This window comes from Danio aesculapii, chromosome 4 (genome assembly GCF_903798145.1).
Source record: "Danio aesculapii chromosome 4, fDanAes4.1, whole genome shotgun sequence".
Taxonomy (NCBI): domain Eukaryota; kingdom Metazoa; phylum Chordata; class Actinopteri; order Cypriniformes; family Danionidae; genus Danio; species Danio aesculapii.
In genome coordinates, this window is record NC_079438.1 from 19,092,790 (window position 1) to 19,112,308 (window position 19,519).

The 19,519-nt window shown below is 44.2% G+C and overlaps 1 protein-coding gene and 2 non-coding genes across 3 annotated transcripts in view; 1 reads left to right on the forward strand and 2 right to left on the reverse strand.

The window, feature by feature from the left end:
* LOC130222054 (oocyte zinc finger protein XlCOF6-like) overlaps positions 1-19,519 on the forward strand; it is a 129,694-nt gene that overhangs the window by 9,484 nt on the left and 100,691 nt on the right. The window lies entirely within an intron of this gene.
* On the reverse strand, positions 3,129-3,200 carry trnap-agg (transfer RNA proline (anticodon AGG)). The gene has a single exon. It is a non-coding gene; the product is annotated as a tRNA-Pro (tRNA).
* Positions 17,514-17,586, reverse strand: trnak-cuu (transfer RNA lysine (anticodon CUU)). Its single transcript has one exon. It is a non-coding gene; the product is annotated as a tRNA-Lys (tRNA).

The following is a 19,519-nucleotide window of genomic DNA, read 5'->3' on the forward strand; positions in this document are numbered from 1 at the left end:
CAACCACCTAGCAAACACCTTAGCAACCGCCTAGCAACGCCTTAGCAACAGCCTAGCAACACCTTAGCAACCGCCTACCAACCACCTTAGCAACTGCCTAGCAACCACCTAGCAACACCTTAGCAACCGCCTAGCAACGCCTTAGCAACAGCCTAGCAACACCTTAGCAACCGCCTAGCAACCACCTTAGCAACTGACTCTGGTATTTATTTGTATGTTCTTGTACGTGTGGTGCTGTTGTGTTTTTGTCTTCAAATACTTGCATCAGTGTCACTACTACCTGTCTGTTGACTATCTGCTGAACATTCACAGACTAGTAGCCATGCTGTCTGTGATGTTGGCTCCTTACAGTCATTCAACAGCATTTCTTAGGTTTTCACTTCATTTTGATGGGCCCAGTGTGACAACAGATGAGCTGATAAATGTACCTTAAAGGGCACCTATGGTAAAAAATCTACTTTTTAAGCTGTTTGGACAGACATATGTGCATGTATGGTGTATAGACCATCATATTGGGGTGATATAAGCACACCCAGTGCTTTTTTTTTTTCAATTTAACAACATAAAAACGATGGAGCAATTGGAGCGGTTTTCAAACCGACCGCAACTTTACGTAGGAGTGCGGTCCCCACCGCCCACCAATATTGATTGACAGGTGCGTCATCATATCCTCAGTTTGTTGATTCACGTCCGCCATTTTCAGCGTGAGTCGAATCGATATCACTAAAGGAACACGCTAGCTCTATTTTAGATGCAAGGCTCATTGGGCTCAACACAAGAGCAATATTCTTCACATTATCGCTCTAATCGGAATTATTGATTGTATCTTTAGGTAGGTTTGCAAACATGTGTACTTCTCATTGAGTCTACCTTATACTTCAGCCGTTTGCATTTCTCGCGATCCCAGAAGCTCCCTGTGATCTTAACTAGCATGCGTTTTAGAATTATAAACATCGGTTTCTATCAGGGTACACTCAAGTCGACGGCTGGGCGCCTCGGACCGCTGCAGACTTGAATTGCCGTTGTGTGTACCCTGATAGAAACTGCGCCACAGAGAGTGTCTGGTGTGCCGTGTCGCGGCTTCGAGCGGCGCATCCGGTGCCTCAGTAAAAGTTAATTCAGTGTGCGTGGTTATTAGTTCCTGTGTACAAGCTCGGCACTTGAAACTAGCACACAGTTGGCTATAAAACTGTACAAAGACACATATAATTTTGTACTCTCTGCTTGGTCTGTGTCCGAGTCGTACATGTACGACTGATTGCTGAACCTCTCACTCCTGCTCCTTCTCTGTCTGCTTGTCAGACTCTGTTGCAAACGCAGAGCGGGTGAGCTCATGGCCCCGCCCCTTGTTACGTTGGCGGGAAGCCGAAACTAATTTACATGTAAAGCAACACACCCATAAATCAGCGAACTGTGGACACGCCCCCAACATGACACTTTTTAACACATTATAATAAAAAATCTGAAGGGTTTTTTTAACTGAACCTAAACTAGCACACTCAGAAGAACCATAATATTAATATTAAATCATAAAAAAAGAGGTAAACTATGTGCCCTTTAAAGTAAAATAACTGTCTACTGAAAGTTAGGTTAAATGCAACAAATAATTAATTGAACACTCTTAGATTGTACCTAACCCTAATTTTATATTTGATTAAAGTTCATGTTAAAATATCTTGCGTTGCTAATTATAGGCATCTGAATGTTTACTCAAAGTCTATTCATAAACTGGATAACAACTACATGCAGACAATAACAACAAACATCTTGGTGGTCAATGTTCTGAAAACTTGTTGAGGATTTGTTGCAAATCTACTGAAACACTGTTGAACATCTACAACCTAATTTGGTAACACGTAACTTACCAAGTTTATTCAATGTTGAGGATTTGTTGCATATCTACTGATAACTGTTGAACACCTAGAACCTAAATTGGTAACACTTATCTTACCGAAAGTTTAATAAATGTTTACATGCTTTAGACATTGTATTGATTGCCTAAGAACATTTAAAGACAATCTACAGATACTATCCAGATGAAAGTAAACAGATAAGAACTTGAAAAGTAACTTATGGTCAGCAGACTATCTAAAGGGGGACCATCAAAATAAAGTGTTACCCGGCTCCTTTTCGTTGGCATCTTGTTGAAGGCATACAAAAAATCCATGACAAATGATTGGCGAAATGGCCCAGTGGCTAAGGGATAAGGCATCAACCTCCGGGGCTTGGGATTGTTGGTTCAAGTCCCATCTGGGTTGTCTTTGAAGGTCTCACTTCAATTTGGGAGCAATATTTGGTGGATGAAACACGGTAGCTGGCACCAGCCTTCGAAGCTGGGGATTGTGGGTTTAAAGTACCAACTGGGTTGTCTTTGATGCTGTTCCTTTTAAGTTGACTGTGCAAGACAATCCATTGTTACCTTTAAAAAGCTAGGTTCATACCCTTAGGTCAAAAAGACATGACAATGGAAAACACCTCAGAGAAGCTGTTTTGTCATTAGGTGTACACATCAGATCGTCTGAATGCAATATGGCATAGGGATCCTAAAGTACTGTTTTCTCAGTAACAAGAACTTCCTGAGCCATACATCAGATATGACAAACGCTAGTGTTGACCCATTGGCCTAATGGATAAGGCATCAGCCTCCGGGGCTTGGGATTGTTGGTTCAAGTCCCATCTGAGTTGTCTTTGAAGGTCTCATTTCAATTTGGGAGCAATGTTTGGTGGATGAAACACGGTAGCTGTGAAAACCTTCTTGAGATGTGTTTGCATGTCATTAACTTCCTGCATTGCCATGCATATTACCTATTATGACTAAAAGGGTAACGAGATACCTAACGCGAAAGGCCATTTTGAATCCTGCATGGTGCCTACAGAGAAGAGACTGTGTACAAAGACACAAATGGTGCTTACATATAAAGCTGGTAGGTTGTTCAAGATCCATAAACAAATCTAACTACCGAATTATTGCCGCTCCTTTTTTTGTCTGTATAATTGTACATGTTAGACTGATTTAGATCAGAAGTCCACTAAATGTTCATTCACTAAAGTCACAGCAAAAGCTGCTACAATTAACATAGAAACATCATAGTGAGCACAGCTCCACCTCCTTTTCAATGACAGGCATAGGGCTCGTCCGGGATTTGAACCCGGGACTTCTCGCACCCTAAGCGAGAATCATACCCCTAGACCAACGAGCCCCGCAGAAACAATTTGCAGTGCAACAAAAAATTCTGTGAGACCGATCCAATGAAATCTTTGTTCATGTTGTTTTTATTACGTGTGTCAACAACTCCCTGGAGGCATATTACACTTCACAGGCAGTAAAAACAGCCCAGTGGCCTAACGGATAAGGCACCAGCCTTCGAAGCTGGGGATTCATCCAATCTTGCTTGAATCTCACTGTCACGTTACAAACCTAAATGGTTCCGCTAAGCTTTGGTAATGGAGATCTTGACTTCAAGTACCCCGTGGCTTTCAACTAATGGTCTCATGTTAGGTGGATGATGATGAAATGCAAACAAGGAAACAGCTGCAGAAAGGTTGTGATTTCAAGTTAATGAGAGTGGCCTTGTCTGGAATTTGAAACTCAAGACCAGTCACACCATACGCGAGAACCATAAACCCGGAACAATAAGACACGAATGTGGATGATTGCACAAAGAAAATGTTTGTCCATTAGTTGCACACATCTTTTTTGACGGAATGCAAACTGGCATCGAGATCCTAAAGTGCAGTTTTCCATGCGTTGGCATCTTGTTAAAGGCATACAAAAAATCCATGACAAATGATTGGCGAAATGGCCCAGTGGCCTAATGGATAAGGCATCAGCCTCCAGGGCTTGGGATTGTTAGTTCAAGTCCCATCTGGGTTGTCTTTGAAGGTCTCACTTCATATTAGGAACAATGTTTGGTGGATGAAACACGGTAGCTGTGAAAACCTTCTTGAGATTTGTGTGCATGTCATTAACTTCCTGCATTGCAGTGCATTGACTAGTAAGTAAAAATTCACAAAATTCACAATTTAGCCACACAGACTCCTATTCGTCCCACATAAATAACAGTAATGCATACCTAGCTAACCCCATAGAGACTGTGTCTGTTCCTCGTATTATTAGATCAAGAAACAAACGTACTGTGTGCTCCAGAAATAATCTATTAAGAATTAAACCAGAAAAAACACTAAAAAGTGAAAATACAAATTTCATGAAGCTTGGTCTCCTAAACATCAGGTCACTAGCACCTAAAGCACTTATCATAAATGAAATAATAACAGATAACAATCTTAATGCACTCTGTCTCACTGAAACCTGGCTGAAACAAAATGACTATATTAGTTTAAATGAAGCAACTCCTCCAGGATTCTTATATAAACATGAGGCTCGTCAAACTGGTCGTGGTGGTGGAGTCGCGTCAATCTTTAGTGATATTCTTAATGTTAATCAGAGAAACGGACTTATGTTTAGCTCCTTTGAAGTATTAGCGCTTAATGTTGTCCTTCCAAACACTATGCAAAAACCTATGTTATCTCTCGCTCTAATCACCATATATAGACCCCCAGGACCCTATGTCAATTTTCTAAAAGAGTTTTCTGATTTTATCTCTGACTTACTAGTTAAAACTGATAAAATACTAATTGTAGGAGACTCTAACATCCACATAGATGACGCTAACGACACATTAGGGCTCGCGTTTAAGTACTTACTGCTCTCACTAGGAATAAAGCAAAATGTTATTGGTCCAACCCATCGCCTAAAGCATACACTAGATCTAATTCTGTCTTATGGAATTGAGGTCATTGATGTAGACATTATACCACAAAGTGATGATATTACAGACCACTACCTCTTACTATATAAGCTGTGTTTACCTGAAATTAGCAAATCCGCTCCGATATATCGCCCTAGTAGAACTATTGTTCCATCCACTAAAGATGAATTTATAAATAACTTACCTGATCTTTCTCTACTTCGAAATGCACCCGCAAATGCAAATGACCTTGATGTAGTAACCAGCAGTATGGATGCCATCTTTACTAGCACTTTAAATACTGTGGCACCCATCAAACTAAAAAAGGCTAGAGAGAATAAAACTACACCATGGTATAATAGTCATACCCGCACTATCAAAACAGCAACCCGTGCCCTGGAACGTAAATGGAAAAAAACTAATTTAGAAGTCTTTAGAATTGCATACAAAGACAGTATGTCCAGCTATAGGAGGGCTTTAAAATCTGCCAGGGCTGAGCACCTCCGCAAACTGATAGAAAATAATCATAACAATCCTAGATTCTTATTTAACACCATTGCTAAATTAACAAATAATCTGTCATCTTTGGAACAAAACGTTCCACCGCAAATTAGTAGTGATAACTTCATGAATTTTTTCAGTGATAAAATAGATGGCTTTAGACAGAAAATAGGAGATATTAAACTTTCTGCACCGCCTTATACTTCAAATCCAGTAAACACGCCACTGAATCTAAATAACCTACAGTGCTTTAAAATCATAGAACAGGACGAGCTAGACAAAATTATAAATAGCTCTAAATCAGCTACGTGTATATTGGACCCAATTCCAACAAAGTTACTGAAAGAATTGCTACCTGTTATAGGAGAACCTCTTCTTAACATTATCAACTCTTCTTTATCTTTAGGCCATGTTCCAAATCCTTACAAGTTAGCTGTTATTAAACCTATTATTAAGAAACCACAACTGGACCCCAGCAACTTAGCTAATTATAGGCCTATTTCAAATCTTCCATTTATATCTAAAATACTAGAAAAAGTTGTTTCTGTTCAATTATGCTCCTTTCTGCAGATGAACAATGTTTTTGAAGTGTTTCAGTCAGGTTTCAGAGCTCATCACAGTACAGAAACTGCATTAGTGAAAATAACCAACGATTTACTCTTAGCTGCTGACCAAGGGTGCATCTCGCTATTAGTTCTACTCGATCTTAGTGCGGCATTTGACACCATTGACCATGGTATCCTTATTAATCGCTTAAAGTCTACAGGTGTCCAGGGACAGGCCCTACAATGGTTTAAGTCATACTTATCTGACCGTTACCAGTTTGTGAATATTAATGGACAGCCTTCACAAATCAGCCCAGTAAAATACGGGGTGCCTCAAGGATCAGTTTTAGGCCCTGTTTACAATATACATGCTACCCCTGGGAGACATTATTAGAAGACATGGGATCAGCTTTCACTGCTATGCAGATGATACACAATTATATATTTCAACTAAAACTGACGATACGTCTAATCTGTCCAAGCTAACTGAGTGTATTAAAGATGTTAAAGACTGGATGACCAACAATTATCTTCTCTTAAACTCAGACAAAACAGAATTATTACTTATTGGGCCTAAATCCTGTACACAGCAGATCTCACAACTCGACCTACAATTAGAGGGATACAAAGTTAGCGTTAGCTCTACTATAAAAGATCTGGGTGTCATATTAGACAGCAATTTAACTTTTAAAAATCATATATCCCATGTCACAAAAACTGCTTTCTTTCATCTGAGAAATATCGCTAAGTTACGAAGTATGCTATCCATCTCAGATGCAGAAAAGCTAGTCCATGCTTTTATGACTTCTAGGCTGAACTACTGTAATGCACTGTTTGCTGGCTGCCCAGCATCCTCTATTAACAAACTTCAATTAGTACAAAATGCAGCTGCCAGAGTTCTTACCAGGTCTAGAAAATTTGATCACATCACCCCAATTTTATCGTCCTTACACTGGCTGCCTGTTAAGTTTCGTATTGAATTTAAAATATTGCTTTTTACATATAAAGCTTTAAATAATCTAGCTCCTGTTTATCTAACCAATCTTCTGTCTCGCTACAATCCAACTCGCTCTTTAAGGTCTGAAAACTCAGGGCTTCTGGTAGTACCTAGAATAGCAAAGTCGAGTAAAGGAGGTCGAGCCTTCTCATTTATAGCTCCTAAACTCTGGAATAGCCTTCCTGATAACGTCCGAGGCTCAGACACACTCTCCCAATTCAAAACTAGATTAAAGACCTATCTGTTCAGTAAAGCATACACTTAGTGCACCACTTAGGGGGCTTCCACACAGGTTATACATCTTGTTGATATACACTGTGAACATCAGCTACGCTAATTATTTTCTTTATTCTCCATTTCCACCTGGGGATACTCTTCCCGAGGCCCTCAGACTATGCAGAGTCACTGATTCGATCCAAGACCAACGACGAGATGATCCCAAGGTTTCCATATCTTGGACCTGGCCGAATCCTGAGCAGCTACTGTGATGGTCATGGAAGAGTGGAGAACATGAGACTGATTCCTGTGACGCTCCAGAGACAGACGAGTCTTCGCTGAGGCCAGCTTCCAGCCTCCGCCGCTGAGACTGCAGCTCTGCACAAGACGTTTGGCCAGCGGAGAAATTAAAATGATCGTGCCCAACTGAGCCTGGTTTCTCTCAAGGTTTTTTTCTTCACTTCCGCCATTAGTGAAGTTTTTTTTCCCTCTCCACTGTCGCCACTGGCTTGCATGGTTCGGGATCTGTAGAGCTGCGCATCGTTGGATTTGCCCTTCAATATTTGGACTCTCAGTAGTGATTATTAAACCACACTGAACTGAGCTCAACTGAACTGAACTTAAACACTACAAACTGAACTACACTGTTCCTATTTACTGTGACCTTTTATGTGAAGCTGCTTTGACACAATCTACATTGCATAAGCGCTATACAAATAAAGGTGAATTGAATTGAATTAAATCTTGTAACGCCAGACAGCACGTGGCCCAGGATCATTGCCCGGTGCACGTGTTAGCAGTTGCAAGGCAGCAAAAGCCTTCGTTCTTCCCTGGATGGGCTCAAAGCAACAACCTTTCGGTTAACAGTCGAACGCGCTAACCGATTGTGACACAGAGATTCAGACTAACCATACCAACTGTGGTAGAAATGCTGAACTTTGTCTCACTTGGTCTGATGGATGAACCCAAATGAAAGCTGCCAAAAAGAGAGAGAGAAAGGGAACAGAAACACCCAACATGGGGCTCAAACCCAGGTCCCTGAGACTAAGTGTCTCATGCTCTCCCACCTGAGCTAGCCGGGCTTGTGAGACACTCATTCTAGGCACTGTTTTGATCAATACCTTCACTACCAGTGTAAAGTTTGATGCTGATTTTAAGTCAACTGGAACAAGTAACTTGGCCGACCTAGGCACTGGACAACAAACTTCTGCTAAATCCTGATGTCATCTTGTAACGCCAGACAGCACGTGGCCCAGGATCATTGCCTGGCGCACGTGTTAGCAGTTGCAAGGCAGCAAAAGCCTTGGTTCGTCCCTGGGAGGGCTCAAAGCAAGAACCTTTCAGTTAACAGCTGAACTCGCTAACCGATTGCACCACAGAGACTTAGAGAGCATTGCAACTGTAGTAGAAATGCTGAACTTTGTCTCAATAGGTATGCTCGAAGAATCCAAATGAAAGCTGCCGAAAAGAGAGAGAGAGAAAAGTAACAGAAACACCCAACGTGGGGCTCATACCCACGACCCTGAGATTAAGAGTCTCATGCTCTACCGACTGAGCTAGCCGGGCTTCTGATACATTCATTCTAAGTAAACTGGCATAAGTAACTTGGCCGATCCAGGCACTGGACAACAAACTTCTGCTAAATCCTGATGTCATCTTGTAACGCCAGACAGCACGTGGCCCAGGATCATTGCCCGGTGCACGTGTTAGCAGTTGCAAGGCAGCAAAAGCCTTCTTCGTCCCTGGATGGGCTCAAAGCAACAACCTTTCGGTTAACAGCCGAACGCGCGAACCGATTGTGACACAGAGACTCAGACTAACCATACCAACTGTGGTAGAAATGCTGTACTTTGTCTCACTTGGTCTGCTGGATGAACCCAAATGAAAGCTGCCGAAAAGAGAGAGAAAGGTAACAGAAACACCCAACCTGGGGCTCAAACCCAGGTCACTGAGACTAAGTGTCTCATGCTCTCCCACCTGAGCTAGCCGGGCTTGTGTGACACTCATTCTAGGCACTGTTTTGATCAATACCTTCACTACCAGTGTAAAGTTTGATGCTGATTTTAAGTCAACTGGAACAAGTAACTTGGCCGACCTAGGCACTTGACAACAAACTTCTGCTTAATCTTGATGTCATCTTGTAACGCCAGACAGGGCTTGTGAGATGCTCATTCAAGAGAAAGTCACTGTTTTGATCAATACCTTCCCTACCTGTGTAAAGTGTAATGGTGTTTTTAAGTCAACTGGAATAAAAAAATTGGCCAATACAGGTACTGGACAACAAACTTCTGCTAAATCCTGATGTCATCTTGTAACGCCAGACAGCACGTGGCCCAGGATCATTGCCCGGTGCACGTGTTAGCAGTTGCAAGGCAGCAAAAGCCTTCGTTCGTCCCTGGATGGGCTCAAAGCAACAACCTTTTGGTTAACAGCCGAACGCGCTAACCGATTGTGACACAGACTAACCATACCAACTGTGGTAGAAATGCTGAACTTTGTCTCACTTGGTCTGCTGGATGAACCCAAATGAAAGCTGCCGAAAAGAGAGAGAGAAAGGTAACAGAATCACCCAACGTGTGCTTAGTCTCAGTGACCTGAGCTCAAACCCAGGTCACTGAGACTAAGTGTCTCATGCTCTCCCACCTGAGCTAGCCGGGCTTGTGAGACACTAATTCTAGGCACTGTTTTGATCAATACCTTCACTACCAGTGTTGTTGGGGTATTAGGTTAGGATTGTATTCTGAGGAGGTTCTAATTTCTCTAGCCTTTCCCTTGGGGTGTCGATCAGAACACAGGAGTGGATCAGGCAGTTAAGGTCAATCAAACTGGTTTATTGAACACTGAAGAGGTGTGTGTATAGACGTGTCTGTGTGGGTGTGTGGTTCTACAATGAAACAGAAATAATAAAATAATCAGTAAACATAATTACACTTCTAGATCACAAATAACATTCACCATATATAATCACAGTACAATATAGGGTATATGCAGTACAAGCAGTACACATGATGATATGGTTTTACTTTCGCTTTGCAATACAATCAGCACGTTAAAACCGAAAGTACTCAAAACTGGCAATAAGCCTAGAACCAATTACTTCTTAAAACACTTGACATGAGTAATACCCATTGTAAAAGAATGATGACATAAACAAACATGTATAAGACATACTTTACCTACAACTAGCGATCTTATGATCATAAACTCGTGCAAGAGCACGTGAATGCGGCGAACGCGCTGGATGAGCTTAACTCCGTCATTTCTGAATGTCCCGCTAATAGCGTATAAACGCCAAATTACTCGATCCTTAGATACTGACATGAGAACGATTGTCCTTTAGATCAAATTGTGTACTCACAGTTTGTTAAAGACGCACACAATAGCACACAGAGGTACATAGGATGAGGCCATTTCCCATAGCTGCGGGCGCTTCTCTGCATAGCTCTGCCTTTTGCTGCGTCATGAGGATGATAGACAGGTATGTCAAGTCCCGCCTCTCCAACATTGCCGCCTCCAAATTTATTTGTAAATTTGCTCTGTTAAATTTGCTTCAACTTGTTTGTTGTGGTTTTGTACTCCCCATATGATCCTCCTCTTCAGGGATTTCCGGAAGTACAATCAGACGAGATATTGGCCGTGTATATGTCCTGTTTTTTATCTGGATCTCTGCTGTTCTGACATGTCCGTCTGCTCCTGGAAATACTCTAGTTACTCTTCCAATTTGCCATAGGGCTCGTGGCAGCTGGGGGTCAACTAGCATAGCTACTGTGCCAGGCTCAAGATCAGGTGTTGATCTTTGCCACTTTCCTCTGGTCTGCATCGCTGGTAAGTAATGCCTTATAAAAACAGTCCAAAATCTGTCAGCCAATACCTGGGAGTGCCTCCATCTCCGTTTAGTGAGGAGTTCGGATTTAGGATACACTACTTGGGGTAAGGAACCATCTGGCCGCCCCATCAACAGGCAGTTGGGAGTGACTGGGTCCAGGTCAGCCAGATCTGCTGATACATAACCTAAAGGTTTAGAATTCAAGATGGCTTCTACCTCAATCAAAACAGTACTTCTTCAGACACAGTCTCTGAGCCCAGAGCTGTGCGGAGGGCCATTTTTATTGAACATACACTCTCCCATACACCACCAAAGTGGGGAGAAGCAGGAGGATTGAAGTAAAAACTGATCCTTTGTTTGGCTAACAACTGCTGTAGGTCTGAACTCAGTGTGCTGAAGGTTTCTCTGAGTTCTGTTTCGCCACCTCGAAAGTTTGTGCCTTGGTCAGAGTATAGCTCTGCAGGCTGGCCCCGTCGGCCAATGAACCTTCTCAGTGCCATTAGGAAGGCATCACTGGTCATAGAGGTTAGCACTTCTATGTGCACGGCACGAGTGGTGAGACACTTGAACAGGAGGCCCCACCTTTTTTCTGTCCTGCGACCCAATGTCACCATCAATGGGCCAAAACAATCCATGCCTGCTGAATAGAATGCTGGCTTAAACAATCTGAGTCTTGGTGGGGGTAGATCGACCATCTGCTGCGTTGCTGGCTTTGACCTCCATTTACAGCATTCAAGGCATGTCCTTTGGTATTTCTTGACTGCCTCCCTCCCTCTCAGAATCCACACTTTTCTGCGGAGTTCAGCAAACACTCGCTCTGGTCCCGGGTGGAGAAGTCGAGCATCATAGTCTTTGATAAGCAGCTGGGTGTACGGATGATGAGGGTCAAGTACTATGGGATGAATAGTGGCTGGGTCAAGGGCTTCTACTCGTCTCAGACGTCCTCCAACTCGTATGAGTTGGGTTTCTGAGTCAAACTCTGGGGAAAGACATAAAAGCCGACTGTTAGAGCGAATTGGTTTCTTAGCTTTCAGCAGCTGAAAATCCTCCGGGAAACAGTCCATCTGTATCCCTCTCAAAGCCACAGTTTCTGCATCTCTGTTAGCCTCAGCTGTAGGGGAATTATCAAGGGCAGCCGCCCCATGCAACTCCTTTGCAATTGCCTCCACCAAATCCTTCCAGCTACTGCATTGCTTTCCATCTAAGGTCGTTGGGGCAGTAAAAGTGATTCCACAGAATGTTCCTCTCTTAAGTTCAGTTTCATCCACAGCATCCGAAAATTGGGAGTTGGGGTGAGAGGGCCACTGCTCTTGACGTTGCAATAGAAACTTTGGACCATTATGCCATCTGTTGGGCCCAATAAGGTCTTGTAGGTTCTTGCCTCGAGTCAGGTCATCGGCAGGGTTTTCTTCCGAATTGACATATCTCCATTTTGCACAGTCCGTCATGTCCTGAATCTCCGCCACCCTGGTACCCACAAAGACCTTGTACCTACAGGATTCTGAACAGAGCCAGTGGAGGACAATAGTGGAATCAGACCAGTAAGTAAATTTGTCTAACTTCACGGTGAGCTCATTTACAAGCAACTTTGCTAACTGTGCACCTATCAAAGCAGCACAGAGCTCAAGCCTCGGAATAGACTGCTGCTTTCGCGGAGCTACACGTGATCGGGCTAGCAGAAAGGCTAGATGGATTTCGCCCTGATGATCTTCTGTGAGCAGGTAAGCAACAGCTCCATATGCCTTCTCAGAAGCATCACTAAAGATATGAATTTCCCTTCGCACATCTGAGTAATCCATGTAGGAGGGGTAATAGCATCTAGGTAGGGTCACCTCTGGTAGATATTTTAGCTCTTCTTCCCATTTCTTCCATTCCTGTTGAAGTTCACCAGGAAGTTGAGGATCATCCCAGTCTCTGTGATTGACCCAAAGCTGCTGCACTATCACCTTGGCCCTAGTAGTATATGGAAGGATAACTCCGAGGGGGTCGTACTGACTCGCCAACACCCGGTAAATGTTACACATTGTCAGGGCGTTGTATGTGATAGGTCGGTGTTTAAACCCCAGATGATCTGACTTACAGTGCCAGCTCAGGCCTAGGGTTGACTCCCGTGCTTCAGCTTTGTCTTGAAAAAGCCATAACTCCAGCTTAGTGGACCTGGCTTCAGGAGGTAGGTGGCTGATAACCTCCCCTTCATTACTTGCCCACTGTCGGATGTCGAAACCACCTGAGGATAGGAGAGCGCGTAACTTATCCACTAACTGTCGTGCTTCCTGTGCAGAGGGTAGGCTTTGTAGACAGTTGTCTACATAGAAACACTTGTTTACTGAGAATCTTACGTCCTCATCCGGGGTACTGTGCAATGCCACATGTTGCTGTAGGGCGAAGGTCGCACAGCAGGGGCTACATGTCGTCCCAAAAGGAAAAACTTGCCACTCATATGTCTCTGGTGGGTCCTCCCTTCGCAGGTCACGCCACAGGAAGCGTAGGAGTGGTCTGTCCTCAGGCAGTAGCAGGACCTGATGAAACATTCCACGTATATCCCCACTGATGGCTACACAATGTTCCCTAAATCGCAAGAGGACACCCAGAAGAGAGGGACTTAAGGCTGGACCAGGAAGCAAGGAGTCGTTAAGGTTCAGTCCCTCATATTCAAAGGAACAATTGAATACAAGGCGATTTTTCTCATTATGAGTGATCATGTGGTGGGGAATATACCATTTTTCTTTACTCTTTTCCTTCTCCTCATTCTGCAGTTTGATGGCAGCCCCAGTCAGTTCCAACTTCTTTATCTCTGCCTTATAAACCTCTGCTCTCTCTGGAGATCGAGTAAGCCGCCGCTCTATTCCCCTGAGACTAGGCATCACAGCATCTTGGGGGGCACAAAAGACAGGGAAATCTTTCCTGCGTAAAAGAGGTGTTGCATAGCGGAGAATGCCATTAACCTCAACCCGAGTAGTCTTAGTCTCCAAGAGATGAATAGCCTCTCGATCTTCTTTTGAACGTGTCACCTGCTTCTCACAACGATAAGGCATAACATCAATCTGCCAGAGCCTTTCAACATCCTTCCTCACCTGTTGCTCGGCAGGGGTGAGGGACAAGAAGAGGAAATTTTGTGATGACAACTGATCTTTTAAGTGTCTTATGGGTCCCTGTAACGTCCATCCCAACCTGGTCTGTATTGCTGCTGGTCCTCCAGAGGGGCCCAAGCGGACTGGTGATATGGGAGTGATGAGATGAGTATTGTCAGCTCCAATTAACAGCAATGGGTGTGCTCCCTCAAAGGGCTGCAGGGGAAGGTTCTTTAGATGCTGATACTTCTCCAGGATACTTAAAGGGTACGAATGGTCTGCTAGTCCTAGGCGTTTGGCGGTAAAGGCAGCTGAGATTCTGTATACTTTCTGTGGCTGAGTAACTGGAGATATCTGGAAAGAGACTGCAGCACCAGTGACAGCTTGCACGTCTTGACGAATAGTGCGTAGGGCTAAGCTCTCCATCGGACCATGAATACCAAGTTTAGTGGCCGCAGGGGATAGGAGAATCGTCCTCTCTGATCCGTCATCAAGGACAGCGTAGGTATCTAGAGTTTGGTCTTTGTGGCGAAGCAACACTCTGACGACCTTAAGGAGAACATTCCTACATCCCGTAGGTTTATCCAGATACAGAGTCTCTGTTGCTGAATTAACCAAACACAATCCTTCAGTCGCCGGTTTGGAGTTAACCTCATGAAGGATCTGTAGGTGCTTGCCTTTACAAATACTGCATGGTTTTTTGAGTGTGCACTTTGCTGCCCGGTGTGTCCTCCCACAGCGCCAGCAGCGTTGATTTGTTTGAATCCATTCTGTGATCTGCTGTCTGTTAAAGGATTTGAATGTAGGACATTGACTGAGGTAATGGTCAGCTTTGTCACAGTATGGGCAAAAAGCTTTGGTTTGTGTTTGGAGGATACCTGAGCTGGCTGGGGGGACTGCGCTGGGTACATTAGGTAGTTTAGTAGGGCCCTCCTCAGCTCCATGAAGTATTGTAGCCGACCGCCCAGGAGGATTCATTGCTCTTCCTCTCTCAGTCTTCTGCTCCACCCTGTGCCTGCGCTCTACAACATAACTCTCACTGCTCTGACACCAAGCTTCATATTGCAGCCATTCTGAGAAATCTAGGAGGTTATACACTGCACCAGGTCGACGAAACATGTGTCTCCTGAACTCTGATCTCATTTCAGGAGGTAGTTTGCATAACAGTCTTTCCACATGTGACCCACATCTCAATTCAGCCTGCCCATCAGGGCCTAAAGTCTCCAACATACCAACAAGGGATCTAATTTGTAAGGCAAACTTATCAAAGGCTGCTGTATTGCCTCGTCGAATGTCAGGCGCCTCCATCACTCTAGCTATCCGATGGAGGGCTAACTTGTAAGGTTGTCCAAACCTCTCAGTCAATGCTGCCATTGTGTCACTATAAGGGAAAGGTGAATTGAGGTAGGAGTCGGCTACCAGGCGGGCTTCGTCAAATCTTAGATGATCCAGCAATATCTGATAACGGAAGAGCTCAGTAGCATCAGGCGGTATCAGCAACGGTATAAGGCTTAAATGTTCGCTCAGGATGCCAGTTGTGCTCGTGATTGGGGGCTCTGATATCAGTGGGGGGCGGAGCCAATTAGCATGAATTTCTATGGATAGATTTAACTGGATAGTAATCGGGAGAAGTATTATGGTGAGCAGGAGTCTTAAATGACTGTGGGACTCCTTGTTTAGCTGCCATTTCAGTCTGTATTTCGTCCCTCATCAAGTGAAGCTCATTGCTTCATGCTCAGTCTGTGGCTCTTTCACTGGGTGACTAGGCATAGCAGAATGACTTCTTTGCTCCACAGCCTGCTTTGGGGTGGGTACTGAGTTTTAACTTTCTCTATGGAAAGACAGCTCTGAACTTAATGGAGCAGTGACAATGCTAGGCAACTGAAATGACTGACTGGTATTTAGTGCATGGGAAGATGGCATTGGAAAAGATTCAAAGTGGCGCATAGGTTGAGCAGGCCTATGTGAGGGGCTTAAGTGCGTTTGAGGTGATAACTGATACTCTGTGTCTTCCCAAGGCCTGTGAAATGGTGAAGATAGAACAGATGGAACAGAGGGCATATTAACTCCAGTCTGTAAAGGTGCTCCCACATGTTGTCTGTCATAGGAATACTCTTTGTTAACAGTAGCGGGTGGCCACTCATCCACCACATTTAACGAATACTGACTCACAGGACTGCTGCCACGGTCAGATGGGGAAGGGGAAATTTGAGCAGCATCTGACCGACCATATCTCCATGACTGTTCTGTAGAATGAGGCATAATTGACTGACTGACCTGGTTATGACGTGAGGCTGTGAGGTTGTAGTCCTCTAGATAGGCAGGTGGATGAACATGACGCTTAGGTCTGGCACCTCTGGCGCCATCTGCATTCACCCCTTCAAACTGCATATTCCAACTGTTGATCCTCTTTATCCAAGGGCAATGGCTGAGATCCGGCTCGAAGAACCATTTGTTGGGGTATTAGGTTAGGATTGTATTCTGAGGAGGTTCTAATTTCTCTAGCCTTTCCCTTGGGGTGTCGATCAGAACACAGGAGTGGATCAGGCAGTTAAGGTCAATCAAACTGGTTTATTGAACACTGAAGAGGTGTGTGTATAGACGTGTCTGTGTGGGTGTGTGGTTCTACAATGAAACAGAAATAATAAAATAATCAGTAAACATAATTACACTTCTAGATCACAAATAACATTCACCATATATAATCACAGTACAATATAGAGTATATGCAGTACAAGCAGTACACATGATGATATGGTTTCACTTTCGCTTTGCAATACAATCAGCACGTTAAAACCGAAAGTACTCAAAACTGGCAATAAGCCTAGAACCAATTACTTCTTAAAACACTTGACATGAGTAATACCCATTGTAAAAGAATGATGACATAAACAAACATGTATAAGACATACTTTACCTACAACTAGCGATCTTATGATCATAAACTCGTGCGAGAGCACATGAATGCGCCGAACGCGCTGGATGAGCTTAACTCCGTCATTTCTGAATGTCCCGCTAATAGCGTATAAACGCCAAATTACTCGATCCTTAGATACTGACATGAGAACGATTGTCCTTTAGATCAAATTGTGTACTCACAGTTTGTTAAAGACGCACACAATAGCACACAGAGGTACATAGGATGAGGCCATTTCCCATAGCTGCGGGCGCTTCTCTGCATAGCTCTGCCTTTTGCTGCGTCATGAGGATGATAGACAGGTATGTCAAGTCCCGCCTCTCCAACAAGTGTAAAGTTTGATGCTGATTTTAAGTCAACTGGAACAAGTAACTTGGCCGACCTAGGCACTGGACAACAAACTTCTGCTAAATCCTGATGTCATCTTGTAACGCCAGACAGCACGTGGCCCAGGATCATTGCCTGGCGCACGTGTTAGCAGTTGCAAGGCAGCAAAAGCCTTGGTTCGTCCCTGGGTGGGCTCAAAGCAAGAACCTTTCAGCTAACAGCTGAACTCGCTAACCGATTGCGCCACAGAGAGCATTGCAACTGTAGTAGAAATGCTGAACTTTGTCTCAATAGGTATGCTTGAAGAATCCAAATGAAAGCTGCCAAAAAGAGAGAGAGAGAAAAGTAACAGAAAGTAACAGAAACGCCCAACGTGGGGCTCGAACCCACGACCCTGAGATTAAGAGTCTCATGCTCTACCTACTGAGCTAGCCGGGCTTCTGATACATTCACTCTAAGTAAACTGGCATAAGTAACTTGGCCGATCCAGGCACTGGACAACAAACTTCTGCTAAATCCTGATGTAATCTTATAACGCCAAACAGCACGTGGCCCAGGATCATTGCCCGGTGCACGTGTTAGCAGTTGCAAGGCAGCAAAAGCCTTCGTTCGGCCCTGGGTGGGCTCGAATCACCAACCTTTCGGTTAACGGCCGAACGCGCTAACCGATTGCACCACAGAGACTTAGAGAGCAATCCAACTGTAGTAGAAATGCTGAACTTTGTCTCAATAGGTATGCTCGAAGAATGCAAATGAAAGCTGCCGAAAAGAGAGAGAGAAAGGTAACAGAAACGCCCAACATGGGGCTCGAACCCACAACCCTGAGATTAAGAGTCTTATGTACTACCAACTGAGGTAGGCGGGCTTGTGAGATGCTCCTTCGAGAGAAAGTCACTGTTTTGATCAATACCTTCCCTACCTGTGTAAAGTGTAATGGTGTTTTTAAGTCAACTGGAATAAAAAAATTGGCCAATACAGGTACTGGACAACAAACTTCTGGTAAATCCTGATGTCATCTTGTAACGCCAGACAGCACGTGGCCCAGGATCATTGCCTGGTGCACGTGTTAGCAGTTGCAAGGCAGCAAAAGCCTTGGTTCATCCCTGGGTGGGCTCAAAGCAAGAACCTTTCAGTTAACAGCTGAACTCGCTAACTGATTGCACCACAGAGACTTAGAGAGCATTGCGACTGTAGTAGAAATGCTGAACTTTGTCTCAATAGGTATGCTCGAAGAATCCAAATGAAAGCTGCCGAAAAGAGAGAGAGAAAAGTAACAGAAAGACCCAACGTGGGGCTCAAACCCACGACCCTGAGATTAAGAGTCTCATGCTCTACCGACTGAGCTAGCCGGGCTTCTGATACTTTCATTCTAAGTAAACTGGAATAAGTAACTTGGCCGATCCAGGCACTGGACAACAGACTTCTGCTAAATCCTGATGTCATCTTGTAACGCCAGACAGCACGTGGCCCAGGATCATTGCCCGGTGCACGTGTTAGCAGTTGCAAGGCAGCAAAAGCCTTCGTTCGGCCCTGGGTGGGCTCGAATCACCAACCTTTCGGTTAACGGCCGAACGCGCTAACCGATTGCACCACAGAGACTTAGAGAGCAATCCAACTGTAGTAGAAATGCTGAACTTTGTCTCAATAGGTATGCTCGAAGAATGCAAATGAAAGCTGCCGAAAAGAGAGAGAGAAAGGTAACAGAAACGCCCAACATGGGGCTCGAACCCACAACCCTGAGATTAAGAGTCTTATGTACTACCAACTGAGGTAGGCGGGCTTGTGAGATGCTCCTTCGAGAGAAAGTCACTGTTTTGATCAATACCTTCCCTACCTGTGTAAAGTGTAATGGTGTTTTTAAGTCAACTGGAATAAAAAAATTGGCCAATACAGGTACTGGACAACAAACTTCTGGTAAATCCTGATGTCATCTTGTAACGCCAGACAGCACGTGGCCCAGGATCATTGCCTGGCGCACGTGTTAGCAGTTGCAAGGCAGCAAAAGCCTTGGTTCGTCCCTGGGTGGGCTCAAAGCAAGAAACTTTCAGTTAACAGCTGAACTCGCTAACCGATTGCGCCACAGAGAGCATTGCAACTGTAGTAGAAATGCTGAATTTTGTCTCAATAGGTATGCTGGAAGAATCCAAATGAAAGCTGCCGAAAAGAGAGAGAGAGAAAAGTAACAGAAAGTAACAGAAACGCCCAACGTGGGGCTCGAACCCACGACCCTGAGATTAAGTGTCTCATGCACTACCGACTGAGCTGGCCGGGCTTCTGATACATTTATTCCAAGTAAACTGGCATAAGTAACTTGGCCGATCCAGGCACTGGACAACAAACTTCTGCTAAATCCTGATGTCATCTTATAACG